Below are 27,728 nucleotides of genomic sequence, written 5' to 3' on the forward strand. Positions count from 1 at the left end.
CAAGCCTTGTCTTTAGAATCTCAAACCGAGCTTGAGCTGCCCACTCACTCGGGTTGAATCTTGTAAATTTCCTGGCCATCTGAAAGAAAACACAAAACAATTAGTACGAAACAGTAAATTTTCAAATAAAACTGAAAACAGCCAGCTGAACAAGACCCCGTGTTCAGTGGACACGCCCCATGTTCGCCAGAAGTCAGCTGAACACGCCCCCGTGCTCACTGAGCACGACCCGTGCTCAGGCGTCTGTTTCCCAAAATCCTCATTTTTTGACCTGGTGCCGAAAACTTGAAAATTTTTGGTTGAGTAGGGGCGGTTTTCCCCGAAAATGAAACCCCAAGTGCCGTTTTTCCCAAAACAAACTGTTTACCCCTTCAATTTCATCTTTTTCAGTTCAAAAACAAGGGTTTGAGGTTTTTATGAGAAATCGGGCAAATCTACAAACAATTCGAGTTGATTTACTTCCTATAACATGCATCTATACTAATACTAAGAGATCTAACCAAAAATTTAAGGTTTGATTCGGTTCAAGTTGAACAACCCTAGATTTTTTCCAAATTTTTGATGTTATACCACATGCAAGTGATTAATTTAACTAATTATGATGATAGAATCATACCTTGACGTCGTCGAAAGTCAGAAAAACGTGGAAATCTGCAGAAATTTCCGGTGGAACCAGAGAGTTTTCGGGGAAACGAGTCGTGTGGAAGTGAAGAAATGACTAGAAAAGGGGGTTTTATCCTGACAGTTACGCGCACACGGCCTCGTGTTCTGCTGAACACGGCCCGAGGGCGGGCAATCTTTAATATATATATATATATATATATATATATATGACAAAGATCCGTTAGGAAACACCTTTTATTGCGAAAACCACGAGAACCAATGTGAACACAAACAAAAATGCCTAAAATAGCTTAAAACACACACAAAATTTTTTTTTAATATTTTTTATAAGAAAATCGCTACTTTTAGTAGCCAAAAAAAATTTTTTTTTTAAATTAAAAAAAAAAAAAGTCTGGCTACTAAAAGTAGCGATTTTAACATAAAAAATATTTAAAAAAAAAATTTAGATTTTTTTAGGTTTTTTGGGGGTTTAGTTTTTAGCATTTTAGCTTGGAGGGGGGGGGGGTTAGGTTTTTTTTTGGGGGGGGTGGGGTGGGGGTTAGGTTTTTTTTAGGTTTTTTTAGCTATTTTAGGTTGTGTTCACATTGGTTCTCGCGGTTCCCGCAATAAAGATGGTTCTCGCATAAACCTTACCCTATATATATATATATATATATATATATATATATATATATATATATATATATATATATATATATATTAAGTGCATGTGTGAGTGACCTGTTTCACGAAACTTGGTTTTAGAAATCTTACCGATTTAGAAGCTTTCCCGTCGTTCGTTACTTACAAGATATGATGTTGATGCTCAAATCTTTGTTTAATCTTCGGCCGCTTGTAGCGAGATTTCCTCCTTTTCATCCTCAATAAATCCTTGATAGAGCTTTAGCCGTTCGCCGTTGACTTTGAATGGGATTCCATTTCGAGATTTAATTTCAATTGCACCGTGTGGAAAAATGTGGGTGATGGAAAAAGGTCCTGGCCACCTAGACTTTAATTTACCAGGAAATAATCGAAGTCATGAATTAAACAATAGAACTTGATTTCCTACCCGAAATTCATTAGGTTTAATTTGTTTATCATGCAAATTTTTCATTCTTTCCTTATAGATTTCGGAGTGAGAGTATGCGTGATTCCTTAATTCATCTAATTCATTTAATTGACAAAATCGATTTTTACCGGCTATTTCTAAGTCTAAGTTTACGTTTTTAATTGCCCAGTAGGCTTTGTGTGCCATTTCTACCGGCAAATGACAACTTTTTCCATAGACAAACTTATATGGGGTTGTACCTTTTGTTGTTTTATACGCAGTTCGAAAAGCCCATAAAGCGTCGTCTAATTTATCAGCCCATTCCTTTTTATTTAATCCTACGGTTTTTCAAGTATTCTTTTTAAACCTCGATTAGTCACTTCGGCTTACCCGTTTGTTTGAGGGTGATATGCTGTTGAGACCCGGTGATAGACCCCATACCTTGTTAAAAAAAATTTCAAGATAATGGTAACAAAAATGGGTGCCTCTATCACTTATTAATGCTTTTGGAGTTCCAAAACAAGAGAATAATCGTTTCAGAAATCTTACCACAACTCTTCCATCGTTTGTTGGAAGTGCTTCGGCCTCTGCCCATTTAGACAAGTAAACTACTGCCACAAGTATATATTTGTTTCCTTTTGACGGTGGGAAGGGTCCCATAATGTCGAGTCCCCACACATCAAAAATTTCACAAATAAGAATGCCATTTTGTGGCATTTCATTTTTGGAAGAAATATTACCTGATCTTTGGCAAGCGTCACATGTCTTGATAAGACTTTGGGCTTCTTTGTAAATGGTTGGCCAATAAAATCCTGAATCAAATACCTTTCGCGCAGTACTAGCGGCACCATGATGTCCTCCGTATGGACCTTCATGACAATGGCGGATAATTCTCCTTGCTTCAGTACCATGTACGCATCGACGGATGAGTTGGTCGGCACACATTTTGAAAAGATAAGGATCTTCCCAAAAATAGTGCTTTACATCGGCAAAGAATTTTTTTCTTTGATGATGTGACCATCCTTTTGCGACTACACCGCTAGCTAAGTAGTTAGCATAGTCGGCATACCATGGCTCTTCTTGGTATTCCACCATTTCTAGGGACTCTGTTGGGAATTTTTCATTGATTAGCCCGTCCCTAGTTGCCTCCAAAGCTGGATCTTCCAAGCGGGAAAGATGATCTACAGCGGTGTTTTCTGCTCCTCTTTTGTCTTTTATTTCAAAGTCGAATTCTTGGAGGAGTAGAATCCATCTAATTAAACGCGGTTTAGCATCCTGTTTCTTAAAGAGATATCGATTGGCTGCATAGTCTGTATAAACTATCGTTTCAGAAAGAACAAATTAAGAACGGAATTTATCAAAAGCCAATACCACAGCTAGTAATTCTTTTTCTGCTGTTGTGTAATTTCCTTGTGCATCATTAAGTGTTTTACTAGCGTAATAAATTGGGGTGAAAATGTTTATCTTTTCATTGTCCCAAGACAGCTCCAACTGCAAAGTCACTTGCATCACACATGATTTCGAAGGGTAGTTTCCAATCATGCGCTATCATGATAGGTGCATTGACTAGCATTTCTTTTAGTGTTAGAAATGCTTGGTTGCAATCCTTGTCAAAGATGAAAGCGACATCTTTTTCAAGTAATTTTGTTAGAGGTCTTGAGATTTTTGAAAAGTCTTTGAAAAATCGTCTATAAAATCCGGCATGCCCAAGGAAACTTCTAATAGCTCTAACGGAGGATGGGGGTGGTAATCGAGAAATAGTGTCTATTTTTGCCCGATCAACCTCCAATCCTTCGCTTGAGATTTTGTGACCAAGTACTATTCCCTCCATTACCATGAAATGGCATTTTTCCCAGTTAAGGGCGAGGTTAGTTTCCTCACATCGGGATAGCATTCGTTCAAGGTTATCAAGGCATTGGTCGTATGAATCTCCAAAGATAGAAAAGTCGTCCATGAAGACTTCCATTGTCTTTTCTATCATGTCATGGAAGATGGCCACCAAGCAACGTTGAAAGGTTGTGGGGGCATTACATAGACCAAAAGGCATGCGTCGATAAGCAAAAGTTCGGTAGGGACATGTGAATGTTGTCTTTTCTTGGTCTTCTGGTGCTATCGGTATTTGAAAGTAACCTGAAAAACCATCTAAGAAACAATAAAATTTGTGACCAGATAATCCTTCTAACATTTGATCAATAAAAAGTAAAGGAAAGTGATCTTTCCTTGTTGCCTCATTTAATCGACGATAATCTATACATACTCTCCATCATGTGACAGTTCTTGTTGGTATTAATTCATTTTTATCATTAGTCACTACCGTCATACCTCCTTTCGTAGGAACTACTTGGACGGGACTTACCCAAGGACTATCGGAGATTGGGTAAATGAGTCTGGCGTCAAGTAACTTGATGACTTTATTTTTAACCACTTCTTGGATGTTTGGATTTACTCTACGTTGTGGTTGTATTACCGATTTATAGTCATCATTCATTAAAATTTTGTGCGTGCACATGGAAGGACTTATTTCTTTAATATCTACAAGCTTCCAAGCGATCGCGTTTTTGTGTTTTTTTCAAAAGTGTGATTAATTTTTCTTTTTCTATACTAGTTAATTTTGACGAAATAATTACTGGTGATTTACCATCTTTGTTGAGAAAAGCATATTCTAAACCTTTTGGAAGTTCTTTGAGATCAAGAGGTGGGTCTTTAGGAGACTCCTTATTTGGTTGCTCATTTTGATCAAGAACCAAAAAGGTTTGTTCTATGGCGGCCTCCTCTTCAACAAAGTGGTCAATTTCTTCTCTTGTATCGGGTGGTTCATCTTCATCTTCAATTAGGGGGTCATCATTGTCGAATGGATATTTCATTGAATGCTCAAGATCAACACTTTTTTTGAATGCCCCTAATTGAATGGGTAGATTGTTATACTTCTGATTTTTCAAAGCTTCATGGGTCTTTACAAAAGGTCGTCCCAACACTAGTGGAGCGTCATCAAGGATAACGAAGTCGGTTGGGATTACCATTTGATTGGTTTGGACCAACACATCTTCAACTATCCCTATTGATTTTACTGTTTTCCGATTAGATAGAAAAATGGGTATTTGAAGTGGAGAAAAATCACTAATACTTAATTTTTCGGAAATGTAGTTCGGCATTATTTTAACACAAAGATCTTTATCAATTGTAATATTACTAATAAAGGAATTTTGAAAGAAACATGGAACCGGTGTAATGTTAATTTCAAATGGATCTTCTTTTATTAGTGTAGTTTAAACATTTGTTTACTTAATGCTTACCGTTTCGTCAATTTTAGTGTTAGTGTTTAACTCTTTTAAAAACTTAGCGTGAGTGGGTACTAAACAATGATTCTCCAAAGAAGGTGAAAAGAGATTGATTTCTTTAAAATTAGACTCTTCTTGGATGTTAACTTTGACGGACTCACCCTTTTCGTTGTTTAACTCATGTGTCGGTTTTTACTTACTTGTTCTTCCATTTTTACCTTTTCAACTATCTCTTCTTTATTACAAGTTAATTCTTCCCTTGCGCGGGCTTCTTTTATGTAGCGCTCGATAGTTTTAAGGTGTTCTATTATCTTATCGGCTATGGGTGTGATGGAATAAGGATCTTCAAAGCTTGAATTCGGAAGTTCGATCCTTGGTTCCTCATGATACTCATATGAGGTAGATGGTTCACACCATTGTTCCTCATTGTAAGTATATGATGGATAAGGGTCGTAACTTTGTTCTTCATAATACTCATATGAGGTGGGTTGTTCACGCCATGGGTCCCCATAGTAAGTATATGAAGATTGAGGCTTATACCTTGGTTCATCAAATATGAGTATGAGGGAGAAGGTTCATACCTTGGGTCTTCATAGGATGTATTTGAAGTGGATGGCTCGTACCTGGGCTCCTCATAGTAGTTGTATGAAGGGGATGGTTCAAATTGGTCACAATATTGTACCGAATGAGAGTTACCACAAATGGTGCAATAGTCTTCCCTATAATCATCCTCCTGATAGTGGTAGTTGTAATCTCCTAAGTATTGATCCATAAGAATCACTCAGCAGACCACAACAGAGTCTCGGGACTAGTAAACAAAAATGAAAACGGAAACAGAGGCTGGACAGGCCCCGTGTTCAGTGAGCACGGCCCCATGTTCAGGTTCTGTATCTGGGCGTTTTAATAAAAGTGACTGGTTTTGTGCAGCCCGGGGGAGTGTTCCGTGAGCATGACCCCGTGTTTAGACTATGTATCTGGGAGTTTATTAAAAATTATGCAGCACGGCCCCGTGTTCAGTCTACTGTAATGCAAAAACTAACTAAAATGCAGAAAATGTGCGCGCGATTTAAAAAAAAAAATTGAAAAACTGATTAGGCCGTTGATTTTAAGCTTTCTTAAAATCCTTGTGTCCCCAGCAATGGCCCCAAAAACTTGATATGTGTCGAGTGTGATAGGTTTTTAGTTATATTTTAAGCCCTTTTTAACACTTTAGTCAAGTTTTAAATTTATAAAACACGATATTTTACTAACACTAAACACACATATGGGCAAGTGCACCCATCGTGACCGTAGTATAGCGTTGGTAAGATACCGACGTCGTCCAAGGACACAAGAGCTTTTAATACCGGTTTATCCTCAACGTCTAATCAAATTAAAAGTTGGAGAAAAAGCTTTAAACGTGAAAATTAAAAACTAAAAATGCTGAAAACAAAATTAAAAACAGATAGACTAGACGAATCACTTGGATCCGACTCGCCTTCAGTGTAACCTTTGATGATTTCCGCAATTTTGCACTTTTTAAGAGATTATCTTTGTTATAGTAGTAGGCCCCTCTTTTGAAGGTGACGTTACCCTCAACCCAGTAGTTTGAGTCAGCAAGGATACAATCCTAAAGGGTCGGAATATTGGAATATAATTAATTAAGTTATTAATGCGTAATATGGTAGGCCCCTCTTTTGAAGGTGACGTTACCCTCGGCTAAGTGGTTTGAGTCAGCAGGGATACAATCCCAAGTAGCCGGGTTAATGTATTAAAAGTAGTTTACATATGTGGGGATCAAGCCATTCGCACCCCCGCCATCCAATACCATTGGGTATTGAAGGAGGTCCTATTAAGCTTGACCCTGGTCCAAGCAGGATCTATACACTGAACAAGGTAAGAACCTTACCAAACCATTCCCTTAACCCCTGACCAGGTAGCCAACATATCTCTATATAGACCATAGAGATATGAATGGTGTAATTCTTTTATTTTATATAGACAGTAAAATAATGCCAAGACACCACGGACAAATGATAAGGAAGTTTCATCTTCAACATAAGAAACTAGTTATTAAAGTCATTAATACAAAACCAAATAAAAAGTGCGAAAAGATTAAAAATCAAAAGTATTACACTAAATGCTTGTCTTCACCAAGTAATGTAAGAGACTTAGGCAAACATGGCCTTTGATTGTCAAGAACTCTTACTATCAATCTTGGATCCCGAGACTGCTACACACACTCTATGATGGATGATGGATGATGGTGGTGGATGTGGGTTGTGGTGGTGGTGGAGTGTGGGTGAAGTGGGAGAGAGGTGGTTTGCCAAGGGATGCTTTTGAAGTGAGCCAAGCACCCCTGTTTATAGCCTGCACAGAAGCCCGGACACGGCCCCGTGTCCACTGGGCACGGCCCCGTGTCCATCGTTTTCTCTTTCTTCATTAATTGTAATTGTCTACATTTGCTCCACACGCCCCCGTGTTCACTAGGCACGACCCCGTGTGCAGAAGCATATCCGTACTATCAAGATTTGCTTGGATTCTACGAATCTTAGCGTTGACCACGGCCCGTGTTGAGCTGGGCATGCCCCCGTGTCGGGAATAGAAGCTTCTATAGCTTTGTCCTTTCTGCAGACACCTGGCCATGGCCCCGTGTCCGCTGGGCATAGGGTCGTGGTCAGCCTTCTATTTTTCTTGTTTTTGCTTGGGAAGATGCTGTCGAGGGGTCGAGCATGCCACGTTTATTCCTTTTCTTATTATTTTGTTAGATTTTGCTGCATATTTGCTCCTTTTGTTCATTTACGCTCATTTAGTCCTAAAAATATAAAAGGAAGACAAAAGCACACTTTTTCCAACATTAGTACTAAAAAAGGTTTGTTTTATGCCTCATTTGATGTAATTTATATGTTGTATTTTACAAACATCAATGGCAGCGATCCGAGATATCATTGCGGAAGATATAATGACATTGCGGAGATGAACATGACATCATTTCAATTGTATAGATGAATGTAGTATGAGAACTATGGTTGTATTTTGTGTTTTTTCTTTTGTAAAAGACATATTTTTTATTTTGTAGGTTTTTTTTATTAAATTAAACTTTTTATTAGGAAGAGAAGAGAAACAAGAAAGCTAAGCCAAACACTTTTTAAAAAACAGCTCACTGACTTATGAAAGAATGTCCCTTTTAGTCATTTTACATCAATAAGCTAAGCCAAACACTTTTTAAAAAACAACTTATTGACTTATTGGCTTTTCTCACCCCATAAACTAATCCAAACACCTTTTTTAAAAACTCCTTTTCAAAAAGTCATAAGTCAATAAGTCATTTTCCCAAAAGTCCTTTTTAACTTAAATAAGCTTAGCCAAATACCCTTAATCTGATTTCCCTAATCAGATTTTTCTTATAATTCTGATCGTTTCTGATTTGATGTAATTTATATGTTGTATTTTACAAACATCAATGGCAGCGATCCGAGATATCATTGCGGAAGATATAATGACATTGCGGAGATGAACATGACATCATTTCAATTGTATAGATGAATGTAGTATGAGAACTATGGTTGTATTTTGTGTTTTTTCTTTTGTAAAAGACATATTTTTTATTTTGTAGGTTTTTTTTATTAAATTAAACTTTTTATTAGGAAGAGAAGAGAAACAAGAAAGCTAAGCCAAACACTTTTTAAAAAACAGCTCACTGACTTATGAAAGAATGTCCCTTTTAGTCATTTTACATCAATAAGCTAAGCCAAACACTTTTTAAAAAACAACTTATTGACTTATTGGCTTTTCTCACCCCATAAACTAATCCAAACACCTTTTTTAAAAACTCCTTTTCAAAAAGTCATAAGTCAATAAGTCATTTTCCCAAAAGTCCTTTTTAACTTAAATAAGCTTAGCCAAATACCCTTAATCTGATTTCCCTAATCAGATTTTTCTTATAATTCTGATCGTTTCTGATTCCTTTAATCAGATTCGTTTACGATTTAATTCCCTTTATCGAATATGGTTTTAACAGAAAACTTCAGTTTCGTTTTGAATTATGGATAGATCCACTGATCTTCGGAATTTTGAACGTCTTGTTTGTTCTTGAAATCAAAATCTTTCTGTCTGTTTTGTTTTTTCGAATCAGCAGGCTTAAACAAATTAAACTTTTGTTTCCAATTTGTATTCTTCGAACGGTTTTGATTCGAAACAGAGATTCAAGAAAATATCTATGATTTGATTTCACACAATGATTCTTGTGTATTCGATTTGTAAAAGTTAACGGATTGAGATTTTAGAACCGTTAATCGTGATTCTATAGTCCACTGTTTGATTTTCTGTTTCGCCGGAATCCTTCACCGGAAAACGGTTTGTCCAATTCTAATCTTCTATAACGGTTCTGGGTTCTTTAATTGATTCTCCTTTGATCAATTGATAGGGGCAGTTCTCTTTTACATGACAATAATGTCTTGTGTTATTGTTTCGATTCCAACTTTTTGTCTCTGTTATAATCACAAAACAGGGGCATTGTTTTCTTCTTATTTCTTAATCGAATCACTGGAATTTTTGGTTCTTCATGAACGAAGACGAAGTTCCGACCGGATAAACGTAGAAGATGGCGGCTGATGCTTTTGTTTTGTTTTTGAGTGTTTCACTTTTTTACATAAAAGGTCTCTCATGTTTGAAGTTGAGAGAGACAAGGGTTTTAACATTAAAAGATAACTGGGTTTATGATAAAGGACACCGCCCGTTATAGGTTGCAAACATAAAGGACATAGAGTGTAATTTTTAAACTTAAAGGTCAGCGCCTGCAAAAACCCTAAAACATAAAGGACGAAAAGTGCAATTTATATTTTTGAAAAAGTTGGGGTGTTTAGCGGTTTCAAAACGAGTTTTGTGTAAGGCTTGTTTTAGGACAAATTATTCAAGGTGTTGACCCCCCCCCCCACCACCACCACATTTAAATTACACATTGTTCCCAATGTGTCCCAAAAAGGTTTGTTTTGGTTGAATGTGTAAAAAGTGTGGAAAATAGAAAAGAATTACAATTATTGGGCACTGGGCATGGGGGCGTGTTGGGTGAACACGGCCCGTAGTCAAAGTGCCAGTAACTTGGTTTTTATAAAACTTACAGTGAGGTGAGCACGGGGTCGTGGCTGGTAAGCATGACCCGTGTCACTTTCAGGAGAAAAACTTTTTGACATCGGTGGACTGCGCACAGGGGCATGTTAGGTGAACACGGCCCCGTGCTTGTTTGTCTGTTTCAGGTAAAAATGCAGGTTTTGACATTTGGCTTCTGGTTTCCGGGCTTAATGACCACTATGTTTAGTGTATCTAAGCCTCCCATGGTACCTGCTTGCTACAATACTACCACAACACAACATAATACAATAAAACCATAATAAAACCTACATTACCAATGTTTAAGTTTTAAGCATCACCACATCATTCAAACATAAACTAAAATGCAGAAAATAAAGATTGTTTACGGAAAGTAAATTGTCTTAAATGGGACGTAGCCCGAGGAAATACGAAATTGTTCAAAAGAGTGGGAGATTTAAGCTGCACGACAACCACATCGCCCGCTACCACCGCCGCCTAGTCAGAATCCATATGTTGTCCCTCGTCCTCCTCCTCATCTACGCCTCGAACCACCATATGATCTCAGATGTAAGTGATATCATTTTGCATGGAAATGATGTTGCGTTCCATGCCGCCAATCCGGGTGCTTGAGTTTTGGCCTAAGTTGTAGGCGTTCTTGTAGACTTAGAGGGTTTCCTGCATAATGTTATACAATTTATAAGGTTAGGAAAATCACCCCCTCCTTGAGACGAGGACCCCGGGAATTGTCCGGGACGAGGAAGGTTCGGGATATCTTCGATTGCCAAGATCATGTTGGGGTCGTTTGGATTCCAAGCACGACCACTTGTGTCTTTGAAACGCATGGTACCGTCGGGGTAATCAATGATAAGATTCATGCTACGGCATACCGCGAGATCAACTTTTGTTGTACCAACACCCTTGTTGAACGACGATGGAGTTCGCTAAATGAAATGCTTGAATAATTTGGCGATCCATCCTCCATAGAAGATCGGCGTTCAGGTGTCCGCGGTGGCGTTGGCAGCCAGGTTTCGTAGAAACATGTGGACGACGTCGATGGGTTGGTGAGTTACGAGACAATAAAGGCAAGTAAGTTCTTGTATGTTCACCACCCCACCACAGTTATCTCTTTGGCACAAAGAACCACTAAGGACCCAATGAATGTAGCGGATGAGCGAGTCCCTGATTTTGGTGCTCTTTGTGGAGCTTGGGTTGTAGTGGCCATCTCCAATCATTGCCCATGCAGTTTGGCGGAGGTTATCTGGCAATTCTCTGATGGCTTCAGTAAACTCCGTTCTACCGCATCCTCCTCGGTATATAGGCCGATGTTGATACCGAATTGGGCGACTGAAATGCTATACTATTCTGCCCCACAACAAAACTCTACGGCATCGGAATCAAACAAATCCAGCTCGGTCCTTTTGAACTTGAGTGTGCTTAAGAACTCCATATTGTATTGATGTATGGACCGGAGCCGAGTTTCCAAGAAGATTCAGAGTGGACCAGTCACAAGTGCATCGTATCTCTCCCTTTGTCCAACCGTCTCGAGTGTGTCATAGTAAATCTGCCTCGGAGTATCTTCATGTCATGCTTGCAAGGTTTCGAACCGTGTTTGGTACTCCAATTCAGAGATTTTGAACCTCAGGAAGTTGTGTGGTGCCATCTTGCAAGAAAGAACCAGTAATACGGTTGATACATTTGAAAAATATGCAAAAATATGATATCAGAGGGTCTGGACACGGCCCCGTGTCTGTCGGACATGACCCCGTGTCTGTCGGACACGACCCCGTGTCTGAGATTCAAGTTGGGCACGACCCCGTGCTGCAATAGCACGGCCCCGTGTTAAACACTCTATTTCTCCAAAAATCAAGGTTTTCAAGCCGGCTTCGAAAAATTCAAAAATTTTGGTTCACCAGTAGCGGTTTACCCAGAATAACAAACCCCAATTATCATTTTTACAGAAAACACCCATTTACCCTTCTGATTTTAGGATTTTCCGTCAAGAACAAGGGTTTGGTTGAAATAGTTTGAATGATTCGATTTCCACAACAATGTTCAGATATTTACTTCCATAAACACTAATGCCAACTACTACTAACAAGATCTAAAAAATCGAGATTGGCATGGGTCTAGTTCAAGAACCCTAGATTAAACCCGAATTTTTGGTGTTAAACTACATGCAAATCGTTAAACTAACTACCATGATGTTAGAATCATAACTTGTAGTCGGATTAGAGTGATCGAACGTCGAAGACCATCGGGAAATTGGTAGGAACCAGTGTCTCCAGAGAAACGGGTCGTGTTGTGTTTGAAAAAGTAAAGACTGATGGTTTTATATCATAACAGTCAGTCGGCCACAGCCCTGTGCTGATACAACACGGCCCTGTGCCGTGTCTTTATTACTTTTTGTATATGGGCGTTTGGGCACGGGGGCGTGTCAGGTGGGCACGACCCCGTGTTCAGACTGCCAGTAACCTTATTTTGCTATCTGTGCATGTGTATGTGACCGTTTTTCCGTGGTTCCTTTGGTACTTACCTGTTTTTAGTCAAGTCTTCATGGATGATGCTTTCCAATTGTACAAGGTGACTAAAAAAGAAAAAAAATGAAAACAAATAAATAAACATTTGATCGTTTTACCGATCATATATCTACCTCTTGAAGATCCGTTTCAATTTCCTCCTCATCAACGAAGCCTCGATAGAGTTTAAGCCTTTGTCCGTTTACCTTGAAAGGTTCACCGTTTGGAGGTTTAATTTCTACCGCTCCATGTGGAAAGATTTGGGTGATGGAAAAAGGTCCCGTCCACCTTAACTTCAATTTACCCAGAAATAATCGAAGCTTGGAATTAAACAATAGCACTTGACCCTCCTCCCGAAACTCTTTAGGTTTGCTTATTTTATCATGTATATTTTCATGCATTCCTTATAAATTTCAGAATTAGAATATGCTTGATTTCTCAATTCATCTATTTCGTTTAATTGAGAGAATCGATTTTTACCGGCAAGTTCTTCGTCTAGGTTTACGTTTTTTAATGCCTAATTGGCCTTGTGAGCAATTTCTACCGGGAGGTGACAATTTTTCCCTTAGACGAGCTTATATGGGGTGGTGCCTATTGGTGTTTTGTAGGCGGTTCAGAAGGCCCATAAAGCGTCATCTAATTTATCTGCCCAATCTTTCGTGTTTTGACCTACGGTTTTCTCAAGATTCTTTTTAGCCTCGATTTGTTACTTCGGCTTGACCGTTGTTTTGAGAATGGTAGGCGGTTGAAAGACAGTGATAGACCCCATATTTTGTTAAAATTTTGTATAACTGATGATTGCAAAAATGGGTGCCTCTATCACTAATTAGTGCTTTTGGAGCAACGAACCGAGAAAATAGTCGTTTTAAGAATCTTATCACAACTCTACCATCGTTGGTTGGAAGAGCTTCGACCTCGGCCCATTTGGACACGTAATCAACTGCTACAAGAATGTATTTATTACCTTTTGATGGTGGGAAAGGTCCCATAAAATTTATACCCCAAACATCAAAAATTTCACAAATAATAATGCCTTTTTGGGGCATTTCGTTTCTTGTCGAGATATTACCTGTTCGTTGGCATGCATCACAAGTTTTAATGAAATGGTATGCATCCTTATGGATGGTTGGCCAATAAAATACTGAATCGAGTACCTTTCTTGCGGTGCTTGTGACTCCATGATATCCTCCATATGATCCTTCATGACAATGGCGAAGAATTTGTCTTGCTTCTTAACCATGGATGCATCTTCCAATAATTTGATCGGCACATATTTTAAAAAGATATGGGTCTTCCCAAAAGTAGTGTTTTACATCGGAAAAGAATTTTTTTTCTTTGTTGATGTGACCAACCTTTGACTAAAATACCACTAGCAAGGTAGTTAACATAGTCGGCGTACCGTGGTTCTTCTTGGTATTTAACCATTTCCAAAGATTCGGCGGGGAACTTTTCGTTGATGAGCTCTTCTTGAGTCGACTCCAAAGCGGGATCTTCTAAGCGTGATAGATGATCGGCGGCAGTATTTTTGGCTCCTCGTTTATCTTTTATTTCAATGTCGAATTCTTGGAGGAGAAGAATCCACCGGATCAAACATGGTTTGGCATCTTGTTTTTTGAAGAGGTATCAAGTGGCGGAATGATCCGTATAGACTATTGTTTTAGAAAGAAAAAGATAGAAACGAAATTTATCAAAAGCAAATACTACGGCTAGTAACTCTTTTTCGGTTGTTGTGTAGTTTTCTTGAGCATCGTTAAAAGTTGTACTTGCATAGTATATTGGGTGAAAATGTTTTTCTTTTCATTGTCCTAGAACGGCTCCAACTACAAAGTCAGTTGCATCGCACATGATTTCAAAAGGTAATTTCCAATCGGGCGCTATCATGATTGGTGCATTGAATAACATTTCTTTTAAGGTTAGAAATGCTTTGTTGCATTCCTCATCGAAGACAAATGGTGTGTCTTTTTCAAGTAATTTTGTTAGAGGTCTAGAGATTTTCGAAAAGTCTTTGATAAATCGCCAATAAAATCCGGTATGTCCTAGGAAACTTCGAATGGCTCGAACAGAGGAAGGTAGAGTTAATCGGAAAATAGTGTCTATTTTGGCCCGATCCGCTTCCATTCCTTCGTTTGAGAACTTATGACCGAGTACTATTCCATCAGTTACCATGACATGGCATTTTTCCCAATTAAGGGCGAGGTTACTTTCCCCACATCAGGATAGCATTTGTTCAAGGTTATTGATGCATTGGTCATATGTATCTCCAAAGGTAGAAAAATCATCCAAGAAAACTTCCATAGTTTTTTCTATCATATCGTGGAAGATGGCCATGTAACGTTGAAACGTAGCGGGGGCATTGCATAGACCAAAGGGCATGCGTCGATAAACAAAAGTTCCATAGGGAGATGTAAAAGTTGTTTTTTCTTGGTCCTCTAGTGCTATTGGAATTTGAAAATAACCGGAGAAACCATCGAGAAAATAATAAAATTTATGACCGGATAAACTTTCTAACATTTGGTCGATGAATGGTAAAGGAAAACGGTCTTTCCTTGTTGCTTCATTTAACTTACGATAGTCGATACAAACCCTCCATCTGGTGACGGTTCTCATTGGTATAAGTTCATTTTTATCATTTGTTATTACCGTCATACCTCCTTTCTTTGGAACTACTTGGACGGGACTTACCCATGGACTATCGGAAATAGGATAGATAAGTCCGGCGTCTAGTAGCTTGATGACTTCATTTTTAACCGCTTCTTGTACATTTGGATTTACCGTACGTTGTGGTTGTACTACCGTTTTATAGTCATCTTCCATTAAAATTTTGTGGGTGCACATGGATGGGTTGATGCCTTTGATATCCATGAGCTTCCACGCGATTGCATTTTTATGTTTTTTTCAAAAGCTTTATTAATTTTTCTTTTTCAAAAAGTGTTAGTTTAGAAGCGATGATGACAGGGAACTTACCATGTTCATCTAAAAATGCGTATTCTAGACCTTTAGGTAGTTCCTTGAGTTCAAGTGTCGGTGGGTCTTCGATTGACCTCTTATTTTCTTCTTTATTAAAGTCGATGGCCGAAAAGGTTTGTTCTATGGCGACTTCCTCTTCGACGAATTCTTCTTCTTCTTCAGTATAAGGTGGTTTCGCTTCATATTCAATTAGGGGGTCGTCATCATGAATTGGATATTTCATTGATTAGTCAAGATTGACGTACCTTTTGTCAGACCCTAATTGAAGTGGTAGGTTGTTTTGCTTCCGTTGGGTCAAGGCTTAATGGGATTTTAGAAATGGTTATCCCAACACGAGGGGGGCATCTATAAGACCCATATACTGATGCTTATCGTTTATGTAATAATTAATACATTTATAAGTACCATTCCTATTAAAACATCTAATTAACGACATTTGGATAAGTTTCAAAACTTTTACAACTACACTTCCAACGTTTCCTAAAACATGTTATTACAAACCCAACTTACTTAACTTTAAAAAAACAAGCAAATACATATTTACAAGAGTTTAACAACACTAAGTGTGTTGTATGCCAAAAGTAATAGTTTTCATTTGCGGAAGCTCCTTTATAATGTGTGTTCGGTTCTTTAACAAGCGTTGATCGTCATCCGCAAGTCCATCCCTTTACCTATAACCAAAATTTATCAAAACATTAGTTATTTGAGCTTAATATATGTTTTAACAAGTTCATAACATCAAAACACAGCAAATAAACAAGTTTTTCCAGGTCTGAGTCTCGGTCGCGGGGCACGACGGCTGAAGGCCTAGCCGTCGCGTAGCGCGATGCCTTCCCTGGTTCGCCGTCGCGTGACGCGACACCCTTATTTTCCCAGCGAGTTTGGTTTTCAGCTCTGCATTAGGTCCCGTTTCTTCCTACGTGACCGTAATTCGATACTCTATAATATAGAATCAAAATCCTACCGTTACCTGAAAAAATTTCTTTCATTTAGACCTTTGGATTATAAAAATCTAACATAATTATTTGACCCGTTTGCACAGATGATGCATAACATGTAATTACAAGCTCGAAACTCCTATCCAAACTATATGTCAACCTAGTTCCATGTTACGACCTATTTTACTAAAGCTCAAGTATCGGTAACAAGGCACATATGTCTTAATTGTCTAGTTTAACTTGTTTAGCGATATTTGTCACTTTAGCTCACCAAAGTTTCAATACTTTGGTGATTTTGACCCGTTTGATTTCATTGGCGAAATCCATAGCCATTATTGAATCAAACATGTAGTATTCGAGTCCATTTGACCCGTTTAAACTTTCAAGTGGAATCCACCACTTGCATTATTTCTATATTTTCGAATTTTCTACTTATTTTCATTGAATACTACAAACGAAATCCTTCGTTTTAGTATTATCCAACCTTATAACGAATTGATGATCATTCAAGTACTCAACATAAAAGTACTAAACAAGATATTACGAAGCGAATAGCCACGTACCTTTTCAAAGCTTTCCTTTTAAGCGGTTATCCGATCCGCCTTGTCCACTTGATGATCCACCCAAATCGCCTATAGAATTGAATTCAAATATATCACTTAGAACCCATGTTTCAATATTCAACCTATCATACTTTTAGCTAAACAATCTAGCGATTATTTCATATCTTTCAAGTAATCCAATTCATTCAAGCATTTCATCGAACATTTTAAGGGCATAATCATTATAACACCATTATCATGTTCATGATTAACTAGTTTATCCATATCAAAGTATCATTGGCAAACTAATATGACTAGAACACCAAATTAACACTTGAATTTGCATCATAACTATCTATTAACATCAATACCACAAGAATTCAAGCAATTTTTACAAAACCCATATCACACCAACATGACAACCATTAAAACAAATAGGTTATGCCATGAATTGATCAAATTATTGCCTAAGACTTGTTCCTAGACTTATATTCATCTTAAATTAACCATAACATCCATCAATTCATCACTAATTGCTGTTATGAGAAATTAAGAATCACCAAGACATCTTCATATATCAAAATTAAGCATACCTTTCGATCCCCTAGTGTTAGTGATCGAGATTCTTGCTTAAAAGTGACTCCTGATTGAATTCTTTCTTGAGTTTGAAGTAGAATTGAGGAAATTAGGGTTTTGAGAGAACTTGGGTCGCTCCTGGGTTTCTTGATCGAACAAGATATACACAAAATGTATATCCTGATGTTTATCCAGGATTTTTAACAAAGGACTTTCAAGATTTACATCTTTGGCCCCTCAAATTTCCAAGTTTTATAAAAAGGGTTAAAACACTTTAATTTCCCCATCTTTTCTATTAATATTGTAACTAGGTTTATTATTCCTAGTTTCTATTCTCATTGTTTTATTAAAATTTTATAACTTACACATGTACACAAACATATATAGTTTAATAATTAAGGGGTCTTACAAGTCTACCCCCCTTAAAAAGGATTTCGTCCTCGAAATCGGAATACGTACCGAATAAGGAAGGGTATAAGCGTCTCATTTCTTCTTCGGACTCCCAAGTGGTGTCCGATCCCTTCCGGTGTTCCCATTTGACTTTAACTTGATTAATCTCTTTATGCCTTAAGCTTTTGACCTTTCGATGAAGAATTTTGATAGGCTTTACGACATAATTCAACTTATCATTAACTTCAATGTCGTCATAGCTTATATAAGCTGTTTCACCAGCTAAGCACTTTCGTAGATAAGAAACATGGAAAGTGTTATGTATACTACACAACTCTTCTGGCAATTCAAGTCGGTAAGCTACCTTACCCACACGCTCTAAGATTTTGAATGGCCCAATAAATCTCGGACTCAGTTTTCCCCGTTTTCGAAATCGGATAACCCCTTTCCATGGAGATACTTAAAGCATAACCATATCGCCAACTTGGAACTCGATTGGTCTTTGTCTTTTATCCGCGTAGGACTTTTGTCGATCTTGAGCAGCTTTTAGTTGAGCCCGGATCACTTCAATATTTTCATTAGTGATCCTGACTATGTCTTTGTGAGCTATTTCTCGCGGACCCACTTCGTCCCAACATACCGGGGTTCGACACTTTCTACCATAAAGCATCTCATACGGGGCCATTCCAATACTGGAATGGTAGTTGTTGTTATATGAAAATTCAGCTAGTAGTAGATAGATATCCCAGTGATGTGCGAAAATGCAACATATAAATTACATCAATTGTGGCATAAAACTAACCCTTTTTAGTACTAATGTTGGAAAAACTATGTTTTTGTCTCCCTTTTGTATTTTCAGGATTAAATGTGCTCAAATGAACAAAAGAAGCAAAAAAGGCAGTTAAATCTAACATAAATACAAGAAAAGGAATAAACGTGGCATGCTCGACCCCTCGACAGCATATTCCCAAGCAAAAACAAGAAGATAGAAAGTTGAACACGCCCCGTGCTCAATGAGCACAAGGGCGTGCCCAAGTGTCTGCAGAAAAGACAAAGCTATAGAAGCTTCTATCACCCACCACGGGGGCATGCCCAGCGGACACGGGGCCGTGGTCAACTCTAAGATTCGCAGAATCTAGGGAAATCTTGATAGTACAGATACGCTTCTGCACACGGGGTCGTGCCCAACGGACACAGGGGCGTGGTCAACTAATGCGGACAAACTGCATTTAATGAAGAAATAGAAGACGGATGGACACGGGGCCGTGCCCAATGCACACGGGGCCTTGTCCGGGCTTCTGTGCAGACTATATATAGGGGTGCTTGGCTCATTTGCAAACCATCCCTTGGCAAACCACCTCTCTCACACTTCACCCACCCACCACCACCATCACAACCCACATCCACCACCATCATCCATCATCCATAATAGAGTGTGAGAGTAGTCTCGGGATCCAAGATTGATCGTAAGAGTTCTTGACAATCAAAGGCGATGTTTGCCTAAGTCCCTTACATCACTTGGTGAAGACAAGTGTCTAGTGTAATACTTTTTATTTTTAATCTTTTCGCACTTTTTATTTGGTTATGTATTATTGACTTTAATAACTAGTTTCTTATGTTGAAGGTGAGTCTTCCTTATCATTTGTCCGTGGTGTCTTGGCATTATTTTACTGTCTATATAAAATAAAAGATTTTCACAATTCATATCTCCACGGTCTATATGGAAATATGTTGGCTACCTGGGTCAACTTTAGTAGGACCTCCTTCAATACCCACTGGTATTGGATGGCGGGGGTTCGAACTCCTTGATCCCCTCATATGTAAGCTACTATTAAAACATTAACCCGGCTATTTAGGACTGTATCCCTGCTGACTCAGACTACTTAGCCGAGGGTAACGTCACCTTCAAAAGAGGGGCCTACCACATTACACATTAATAACTTAATTAATTATCTTTCAATAATCCAACCCTTTAGGATTGTATCCCTGCTGACTCAAACTACTGGGTTGAGGGTAACGTCACCTTCAAAAGAGGAGCCTACTACAATAACTAAGATAATCTCTTAAAAAGTGCAAAAGTGCGGAAATAATCAAAGGTTACACTAAACACGAGTCGGATCCAAGTGATTCATCTTGTCTATCTGTTTTTACTTTTATTTTTATTTTCAACATTTTTAGTTTTTATTTTCTAGTTTGAAACCTTTTTCTAAACTTTTGATTTGATTAGACGTTGAGGATAAACCGGTACTAAAAGCTCATGTGTCCTTGGACGGCCTCGGTATCTTACCAACACTATACTACGCTCATGATGGGTGCACTTGCCCATATGTGTGTTTGGTGGTAGTAAAATATCATGTTTTATAAATTTAAAACTTGACTAACGTGTAAAAAGGGCTAAAAAATATACATAAAACCTATAACACCACACGCGCATCAAGTTTTTGGCGTCGTTTCCGGGGACACAAGGATTTTAAGAAAGTTAGGAATCAACGGCCTAATCATTTTTTCTAATTTTTCTGTTTTTTTAGGATTTTTCTTAGATTTTCAGTTTATGCAGAGCTCAGCACGGGTCGTGCCTGGTCGGACACGGGCCGTGCCTAGAATTGTTACTGGCAGTTTTTATTTTCCGAGTTACAGAGAGTTGAGCACGGGGCCGTGTTGGTGCACCACAGGGCCGTGTCGAACTCCCCAGTAACATGGATCCGGAAAACAATCACTGTATCTCTGACCACGAGCCATGTTCATCTGAGCACGGGGCCGTGGTGTAGCTTCTGACCAACGTTCTTTTTTGTTTTTATTGCAGGACTTGGAACCCAGGCGCCACATCTGAACTTTCCACGTAGTGTAGGAGCTCCAGTTCTAGTAGGGACATAAAAGAACCCCTAGACGAACCCGAACGCTTTCTAAGAAGAAGACTTAAAGCTAAAAACCAAGAGAAATTTTCAGGGGAACCACTTCCAATGGCGGACCAACGTATCCTCATGGATTACCTACGGCCAACCGTAGGTAATCTCGGCGCCGCTATCAATGCACCGAATGTCGAAGCCAACAACTTTGAACTTCGGCCGCATTTGATACAAATGCTTCAAAACTCCGCAACCTTCCACGGGCTTGAGGACGAGGATCCCAATCTACATATTACTAATTTTTTTAGAAATATGTGATACCTTTCGGATCAATGGAGCATCAAACGACGCCATCCGCCTTCGAATGTTTCTATTTTTACTAAAAGACCGAGCTAAGGCTTGGCTTAATACCCTCCCAGTTGGCTCGATAAACACCTGGGATGAACTGGCCCAAAAGTTTCTATATAAGTATTTCCCTCCTGCTAAAACGGCTAAATTAATGACTAAAATTAATACATATTCACAAGAGGATGGGGAATCCTTATATGAAACTCGGGAGAGGTTCAAGGAGCTACTAAGAAAGTGTCCTCATCACGGTCTTGCGGTATGGTAACAAGTATCCACTTTCTATAATGGGTTGTTGCCACACACAAGACAAACACTTGACTCTAGCTCCGGGGGACTTTTAGGTAATCCTCACCCAAATGAAATATATAATCAAATTGAAGAAATTGCTCAAACCAATTTTCAGTGGCACACTCCCCGAGGCAATAAATCTATTGCCTCGGACGCCCATAAGATTGATGAAAGCACTTCTTTACAAGCTCAAATCGAGGCCCTCTCTTCAAAAATCAAAAAGCTAGAGATGGCAAAAACGGCCTCGGTTATTGCTTGTGAGGGGTGTGGTGGACCACATGAAAATTGGAGTTGTATGAAAGAAGTAGATAATCAAACATAATCGGTAAACTACATTAATAATAGACCTAGGCCGTCAGGTCCTCCTACGGGTACCTACAACCAAGGATGGCATAACCACTCTAACTTTGGTTGAAGAGAACCCGGCAATAGTAGTAACCAACAGAACCAACGAACAAACTTTCAACAACCAAGAAACGAGTCACAAAATTTCTCTCAACAACAAGGGGGACGAGAAAGGCTTGAAGATACCGTATCTCGCCTCATCTCCGACACCGAAAAGAGAAACTCGGATCGATTTCAACAATTGGAATCGACTTTTAGAAAATCAACAAGCTAGTATTCAAAACATTGAAAAACAATTAAATCAACTAGCTCAAAATTTCTCCAAAAGACCACAAGGCGCGTTACCAAGTAATAACGAAACCAACCCAAAGGCGCAAGTACATCTCATCACGTTGAGAAACCGTACCGTGGGGCCCGAGGAGGCTCCATTACCTCCAACTGAAAGAAGCCAATCTAGCCAAACCACAACTCCACCCACGCCCCAACAAGAGAAGGCTTCTTCACTAATTCAAGGGCCCACAAAGAATCGTCCGGTTCCATACCACGGTCGGTTAATTCGCCAAAAGACTGATGAGCAATTCGCAAAGTTCGAAAATTTGCTAAAACAGTTGCATGTTAATATTCCATTTACCGAAGTCCTAACTCAAATGCCTAAATATTCAAAATTTATGAGGGACTTCCTCACTCATAAAAGGAAAATTGAATCATTGCAATTAGTTAATTTAGGTGAAAAATGCTCCACCTTGCGACTCAATAAACTCCCGCAAAAGAAGATTGACCCTGGAAGCTTCACAATTCCTTGTTCGATTGGGGAATCCCCCATTCGCAATGCACTAGCTGACCTCGTGCCTAGCATCAACCTCATGCCCGCATCAATGTTCAACTGACTCGGCCTAGGGAAAACAAGCCCTACAAAAATGAGCATACAACTCACCCATAGGTCCATCAAGTATCCACAAGGTGTCGATGTAAATCTATTGGTCAAAGTCGGCGAATTTGTCTTCCCGGCCGACTTTGTCATACTAGATATGGAAGAAGATACCGAAGTACCACTCATCTTAGGGAGGCCATTCCTAGCTACAGCCCAAGCAGTGGTAGACATGAATGGTGGAACACTAAAATTGAGGATTGGGGACAAGGAAATGAAGTTTGGAGTTGGAAAGAGAGTAGAAGACGACGACCCGGTCAATTACATGAAGGTCAAAGACTCAAGTTTGGATGATGCTCTCAAACGGTGCAACATGGGATGCAAAGCATCCCACTTGGGTAACATATGACCAGGCTTTGGGTCTAGCCAAGGACCCCTATAAACGTGGGGCACCACGGAGGCATTCCACGGAACTATCCTTAGTTTAGTATAGATTTTTTTTATGTTTTCTAGTTTAGTTTTAATTTGCAGGAATAAAACACACTCGGGATGGTGAAGGATACCAAGGGAAACTTAAACCAACACCCCATGCACAAAAATAGGGCCACCCGACAATTTTACTTCATTACAGCAAGTTCAGCACGAGGCCGTGCTTAGCCAACACGCCCCGTGCTCAACCATCTGCAGAAAAATGTCCGGTTCAGGTATCTGGACATGGGGCGTGCTCACTGAACACGCCCCCGTGTCCAGCCTTCTGTTTCTTTCTTTTTTTCTGTCACTGGCGATCTGAACACGGGGCCGTGCCCGGACACCACGGGGTCGTGTCCAGACGCCCAGTAACATAAATTTTTGCTTTTTCACATCTTTTTACACATTCAATCAACCTAAAAAACTTATTTTTGGGACACATTGAGGACAATGTGTAATTTAAGTGTGGGGGGATGCTAAAACCTTGAATCTTGCAAGTCCTAATTACAAGCCTTACACAAAAATTTATTGGAACCGCTAAACACCCCAAATTTTTTAAAAATTTTTCATTTTTTTAGTTGTCTAGGTTTAATTTGGGAATTTCAAGTTCTAAAAAAAGGTTATATTTTTACAAATTTACAACCGATAGCGTCGTGATAAAAAGAACCCACATAGGAAAATTATGAAACAACATGACAAATCTAGTTAAAATTTGATTATATATACTTGATCACATGAAAACCCATTCCCACAAAAAGTGAGTTTCGAGACTTTATTGAGTATACAGATATACATCTTTAAACTAAATGCTCATTTTTCGTTTCTTGTGTGAATGGCCGCTTGGTTCTTACGACTCTAGAACTTGCCACGACGATACCCCTTTTTATTTCTACACCATTATTTTTTTACCACCTACCCAAAATCCCCCTAGTTAACTAACCCCTTTGAGCCTAAACCTTTTTATTTCTTAACCCAAAACAAACACCCTTTTACCCACCAAAACCCTTTTTTATTTTAAACCCTTTATTTTAGTAACAAAGCTCGGTTTTTCTTATGATTTCCTTATTAAAAAAAATGATGATGAAGCCAATAAACAAACAAGTCTATCAAAAATAACTTTTTTTGAAGAAATGCTTCATCAAAATAAAAAGATACAAAAAAATATATATATAAAAAGTCTTACAAAAACCAACGCTTTTTACGCCTTTCGCCCTTTTCTACTAACCACTAACCCAACTACCTACCTTTAACCCAAGCCTAACCCTTCCCCCAAAAGTCCTCTTGATGTTTACAAAGGTGTATAGTTAAAACGGAGGAGGATTGATTGCTTGGCAAGCTTATGGTAGAAGTAAGTTCCATGCCGCTCTCGAGTGTTTCACTAAAATACATCTTCGGCCGAGTGTTGAGTGATCCCCCGTGAGGTATGTGAACTTGTATATAAATGGAATTTTAAAAAAAGGTATGTTATGCCTAATAAGTAATTTATCTTATGTAATGTTTTAAATAAATCATGACGAATAGGATTGTAAATAAATAAAAATAAAACTTAATAAAGAATCTTGGAAATCCCGACACTCTATGACAAGCCCAAAAACCTTCTCTTCTACCCGTTCCATTTGGGAGTGTAAGCCACATTATAAAGAGTTTTGCTTGAGGACAAGCAAATATTCAAATGTGGGGGTATTTGATGTGCGCAAAATGCAACATATAAATTACATCAATTGTGGCATAAAACTAACCCTTTTTTAGTACTAATGTTGGAAAAAGTATGTTTTTGTCTTCCTTTTGTATTTTCAGGATTAACTATTCTCAAATGAACAAAAAAAGCAAAAAGGCAGCTAAATCTAACATAAATACAAGAAAAGGAATAAACGTGGCATGCCCGACCCCTCGACAGCATCCTCCCAAGCAAAAACAAGAAGACAGAAGGCTGAACATGCCCCGTGCTCAATGAGCACGGGGGCATGCCCAAGTGTCTACAGAAAAGACAAAGTTGTAGAAGATTCTATCACCCACCACGGGGGCGTGCCCAACGGACACGGGGCCGTGGTCAACTCTAAGATTTGCAGAATCTAGGAAAATCTTGATAGTACAGATACGCTTCTGCACACGGGGTTGTGCCCAGCGGATATGGGGGCGTGGTCAACTAATGCGGACAAACTACGTTTAATGAAGAAATAGAAGACGGATGGACACGGGGCCGTCCCAATGGACACGGGGCCGTGTCCGGGCTTCTGTGCAGACTATAAATAGGGGTGCTTGGCTTATTTGCAAACCATCCCTTGGCAAACCACCTCTCTCGCACTTCACCCACCCACCACAACCATCACAACCCACATCCACCACCATCATCCATCATAGAGTGTGTGAGTAGTCTCGGGATCCAAGATTGATCGTAAAAGTTCTTGACAATCAAAGGCCATGTTTGCCTAAGTCTCTTAGATCACTTGGTGAAGACAAGTGTCTAGTGTAATACTTTGTATTTTTAATCTTTTCACACTTTTTATTTGGTAATGTATTAATGACTTTAATAACTAGTTTCTTGTGTTGAAGGTGAGTCTTCCTTATCATTTGTCCGTGGTGTATTGGCATTATTTTACTGTCTATATAAAATAAAAGATTTTCACCATTCATATCTCCACAGTCTATATGGAGATATGTTGGCTACCTGGTCGGGGGTTAAGGGAATGGTTTGGTAAGAGTCTTGCCTTGTTCAGTGTATAGATCATGTAAGGACCTGGGTCAACTTTAGTAGGACCTCCTTCAATACCCACTGGTATTGGATGGCGGGGGTCTGAACTCCTTGATCCCCTCATATGTATGCTACTATTAAAACATTAACCCGGCTATTTAGGACTGTATCCCTGCTGACTCAGACTACTTAGCCGAGGGTAACGTCACCTTCAAAAGAGGGGTCTACCACATTACGCATTAATAACTTAATTAATTATCTTTCAATAATCCAACCCTTTAGGATTGTATCCTTGCTGACTCAAACTACTGGGTTGAGGGTAACGTCACCTTCAAAAGAGTGGCCTACTACAATAACTAAGATAATCTCTGAAAAAGTGCAAAAGTGCGAAAATAATCAAAGGTTACACTAAACACGAGTCGAATCCAAGTGATTCATCTTGTCTATCTGTTTTTACTTTTATTTTTATTTTAAGCATTTTTAGTTTTTATTTTCTAGTTTAAAACATTTTTCTAAAATTTTGATTTGATTAGACGTTGAGGATAAACCGGTACTAAAAGCTCTTGTTTCCTTGGACGACCTCGGTATCTTACCAACACTATACTACGCTCACGATGGGTGCACTTGCCCATATGTGTGTTTGGTGTTAGTAAAATATCATGTTTTATAAATTTAAAATATGACTAACGTGTAAAAAGGGCTCAAAAATATACATAAAAACCTATAACACCACACGCGCATCACCCAGCTACCTCCAAAATCGATAATGCTTGCTCGTAGCATATCTTCAAGTGTTTGAATAGTTCTTTCACTCTGCCCATCGGTCTGCGGATGATATGCAGTACTAATAAACAACTTAGTACCCATCTCCTCTTGAAAATCGCGCCAAAAGCTTGCAGTAAAACGCGTATCTCTATCGGATACAATAGACACCGGTACCCCATGGTGTGATATAATTTCATTGGTGTATACTTCTGACATCTTCTCAGAAGTGTATGTTTCCCGAATTGGAATAAAATGAGCACTCTTGGTCAATCTGTCAACTACTACCCATATAGCATCAAATCCACGCGATGTTATTGGTAGTTTAGTTAACAGATCCATCATAATATGTTCCCATTTCCACACCGGAATGTCTAACGGCCGAAGTTTACCGTAAGGCTTCTGGTGTTCTGCTTTTACTTGTAAGCAAGTTAAGCATTTTTCCACATACTTCGCGATGTCTCGCTTCATTCCAGGCCACTAATAATTTTGTTTCAAGTCTTTGTACATCTTGGTAGCTCCCGGATGAATAGAATAGCGGGACTTATGGGCTTCGTCAAGAAGAAGAGTTTTAACATTGCAAGTGTTTGGAACCCAGATTCGATCGAAACAGGTTTTCAATCCATTACTATTATCTTGCAAGTCTTTGAGCTGACCCACTATTCTTTCCTTCTTCACATTTTCTTCTTCTATAGCTTTAGTTTACGCCTCCTTGATTTGTTCAAGTAATCCTGAGGTCACTATTAACTGCATCGACTGTACCCGAATAGGTGAATATTCTTCTTTCCTACTCATCGCATCTGCAACTATCTTGGTTTTTCCGGGATGATAATGAATTTCACAGTCATAACCCTTCACCATCTCTAACCAACGTCGTTGTCTCATATTTAACTCCTTTTGATCAAAGAAGTACTTGAGACTTTTATGGTCAGTGAAAATAGTGCATTTCACACCATATAAATAATGCCTCCATATTTTTAAGGCAAAGACTACCGCTGCCAATTCCAGATCATGTGTCGGGTTCTTTTCATGAATCTTTAATTGTCTTGAAGCATACACGATCACTTTTCCTCGCTGCATAAGTACACATCGAGACCAAGCTGGGATGCGTCTGAATAAATAACCATATCTTCAGCCCCATCTGGTAACGTTAGTACAGGGGCACTGGTCAATTTTTCTTTAA

The 27,728-nt window shown here is 38.9% G+C and overlaps 1 non-coding gene across 1 annotated transcript; it reads right to left on the minus strand.

Moving 5' to 3' along the window:
* Positions 1 to 21,267: 21,267 nt before the first annotated feature.
* LOC118490881 lies at positions 21,268 to 21,374 on the minus strand. The gene has a single exon (XR_004890106.1). It is a non-coding gene; the product is annotated as a small nucleolar RNA R71 (small nucleolar RNA).
* Positions 21,375 to 27,728: the final 6,354 nt, after the last annotated feature.

Source organism: Helianthus annuus, chromosome 3 (assembly GCF_002127325.2).
Source record: "Helianthus annuus cultivar XRQ/B chromosome 3, HanXRQr2.0-SUNRISE, whole genome shotgun sequence".
Classification (NCBI taxonomy): Eukaryota; Viridiplantae; Streptophyta; class Magnoliopsida; order Asterales; family Asteraceae; genus Helianthus; species Helianthus annuus.